The following is a 3,532-nucleotide window of genomic DNA, read 5'->3' as shown; positions in this document are numbered from 1 at the left end:
TCCGCATATCTCCTCCAGTTCCAGGGCTCTAGTGTAGCTCCATGTGTCTTGTCCACAGGAATGTCTCATGGGGAGTGAGCATGTATCTTGCCTCCAGCAAGCTATGTATCTCCTTAGCGCCTCCAAATGAGGTCATCAAGCTGTGACCTGATTGACAGGCTAAACTCCACCCTTTCACTCTTAAGTCTCAAATTGACAACAGAGTATTAACTACCACATCCCATAAAGTGTTATAGTCTCAGAAATGCACAGGGACAGCTCTAACCTGTTCTATGGGGTTCCTGTGAGAGAGAATTGACTGGATGGCAATGATTTGGGGTTTGGGTCTCGGGTTTCACATAGCTCTCATCTCAAGCTAACGCTTCATGTTTCCTCACTTCATGAAGGAGGTTTGGGCGTTACATTGCATCATGAGGAGTGAAAAGATGAGAGGAATTATAGAGGAACAGACAACCTTGACATGCTCCATTCTGATGAATCATTTCCTCCTTTCCATCCTGTAAGCACCTCAAGGTCAGAGATGAATACTTTAAGCCTACTGTTTTATTACTATGTGACTAGACCCTCTCATGTTCTCAATAAGCGATTCTTATAGTTACATTCTCTTCTTTAATAACCCAACCAAATCAAAGAACCAAAGTCTACTGCCACTGCAGCAATTCTAATGCATAATAACCCGAGAGGGCAGAGTGGAAATGCCCCGTTGGTTTCCAAGGTTATAAATCCTTAGCAGCGCAGGTGGCCTCGTATTTCTCCCATAAGCAGCTAGTGGGTGTGAATCACCTGCCTGGCAGTGAGCAGTCCGAGGAGGCTGACTGGGCGATGAGTGGAGCTCCTCACCACAGTCAGCAGTTTGAAACCAGCAGCCACTGCACAGAGAAATATGGCACCTTTTCTGCTCCCAAATCTGGGTGACTATGAGTCAGAATCAGGTCAATGGCTGTGAGATTTGTTGTTGTTGCTGTTTTTTGATTGCATTCATTCAAGAGACCTGGCGGTGCTGTTTGGTCAAGACAGTAAACGGATGGATCAGCAATTCAAGCCTACAAACTGCTCTACAGATAGAGTAAGTAAATTAATAGTTCCTTAGGGTTATGGTAGGAGAGCTAGGGGTTGTAATGGGGGGAGAATAGTCCTGGGTAGAAAAATGAAGAAAATGTTCTAAAATCGATTGTGGTGCTGATTGCATAATTCATTTTAATATATTCGAGCAATTGAATTGTATGGTAAGTGAATTAGATGTCAATAAAGCTTTTTGTTTTAAAAAGGACACCGGGTAGCATGTAGATGACACACTGAGCTGCCAACTCCAAGGTCAGCAGTCAGAACCGGCCATCCTTTCAGGGCAGAATGATGAGCTGTCCACGTTGGGGAACAGTCACTTTCTCAGCAGCTGGAAGGGACAGTTCCAGTTTGGCTGACAGGGATCTGGGTCAGAGTTTACTTGATGGCAGTGGGCTTGGTTTGATTTTTTGGTAGTTAGGCTAAATATGCCTGTGTAACCGACGATGACCACTCCATCTCTAAATCCTTAATTTAACAATAGTTTTAAATTCACTTTTGAGGATTATGTCAGTGAGACACTGTTGGGTAAGGGCCGGGGTAGAACCCAACCTATCGATTGATTGATAGCCTGGTGACACCTTCTTGGGGGTGAGGTGGCCTAATGGGATGGCCTCTAAGAAAGAGACCGAGCTGAGTCAAATTCTCTTTGGGCTTCTTGTGGAGCTTGATTTTGCGTCTGATTCCTCCATCTCCTGTTGCATTGCCTGCCGATCCCAGGAGCCATCAGCGAACTGCTGATAGTGGATTCATTTGGTTTGCTTTGTATTCACTTATCCCTGCATCTGCCAGTCTGTGCCCTGCCTCCCCCAACCCAACTCTCTCTCCCCTGCACCCCTCTCCCCCCACCTGCCTGCATCTGCCAGCCTGTGCCCTGCCTCCCCTCACCCAGCTCTCCCCCCCCCCCTGCGCCCCGCCTCCCCCCACCCACCTGCCTCTGCTTCATCATCTTGCTTCTTGTTCAATTGCTCACAGGAGTCAGGAGATACCTGATTTGAACCAGACCTGACTTACCTACTTCAACAGCTGTATAAAGCCCTCCCCATTATCAACCCCTTTCTCTATACAAACACATGTGTCCCTGGTTTTGCTTCTCTAGAGAGCACAACCTAACGCATTTGGTGCCATGACTGGTTCCAGAGAAACAAAATTATACAGATGACTTTTATAAATGGATTCCCAGGTCTAATTAGGCCGAAAGCACTGAGGTCTCTGCCGCTGTCTCTGCAAGTACAAATAAGCCTGTCACTGTTAGGAAACGGGCACTGTTAACCCTTGGCGTGAAGTGGCGAAGCGAATGCCCAAAATAGCACCACTGACGGGTGACGTGTTGGTGAGAAGTGAGAGTCTGGGCCATCGTGTGTGCTTAATCTCTGTGTCAGCTATCTACCACAGCTTTGTCAGGTTGGAAGTCTAGGCAGCTGGTTGCCTGGCACTCCTGACACTACACAAAGTGGTAAAGGAGACAAATGAACGAAGCGCTTTGAAGCCCCACCCGAATGCTGAATAAATGGCTGCAAAGCTACTTGTGCCGTGAAAAAAAGTCTGATCCATGCTAGTTTCTTGTGAGCAGCGGAACTATGATACCAGCTTAAGCCTCAACCTGAAAAGAGGTCCGATCTTAAAGTGAAAACACTGACTGGAAAGAAACGGGCCCTTGAAACTTGGGGCGGGAACCTATGGGCCCATAATCTAGAAGACGGAGACATGGAGCCCCAGATCCCAATGAGCCACTCCAGTCACCAAGACCAACCCGTTCATCTGAAGAGATGAATTCACTCTCAATAAAACCATTATCCATCATTCCCCATGCCTCTCCACCCCAGCCCCGTCTACTAGAGGAGATAGGCCAACTATGCCTAATTTGGCCCTGTGGCTAGCAGAGACCAGACCCTGGCAAAGGACACCATGCTTGGTCAGGTAGAGGGCAGAGACAAAGAGGAAGGCCTTCCCCGAGATGGATGGACACAGTGGCAGCAACAATGGGCTCAAGCACAGGAACAACTGTGAAGATGGCACGAGGTTGGGCGGTGTTTCCTTCTGGTGTGCATGGGGTGACACTGGGTCTGAGTCTACTCCATGGTACCTAAAACCAATAGCAGGCATGCTGGTCTGGTACCCGGAGCTGTATCTGAAACGCTGTCTGAGGGAGATGCCTTACATAAGATAATACTTCGGGTTCCCAGGAAATATTCCCTCCACCCATGATTGCCTCTTGACCTATAACTAGACTTCAGTCTCAGCCAGTTCTCAAGCATGGTGACCCAGAAAGAAGTGCATGATACTCCTCAAGAATTGCTGGAGTATTCTGATGTTTATAGGCAAGAACCTGGAGACTATACGTGGGAATGTTTATAAAGGGTATGAAATAATGGTTCAAGGAACATACATTTGGACCAGTCTGAGTTTACCGAGATGAGCCCAATGTTTCAGCGAGAGAAGTTAGGAGAGTATCTAGTAGTTTAGTTGA

This window comes from Echinops telfairi, unplaced genomic scaffold (genome assembly GCF_000313985.2).
Source record: "Echinops telfairi isolate 266 unplaced genomic scaffold, ASM31398v2 ScPeMD7_7467;HRSCAF=8505_1, whole genome shotgun sequence".
NCBI lineage: Eukaryota > Metazoa > Chordata > Mammalia > Afrosoricida > Tenrecidae > Echinops > Echinops telfairi.
The sequence above is the reverse complement of the archived record's forward strand: the minus strand, read 5'-3'. Positions refer to the sequence as shown.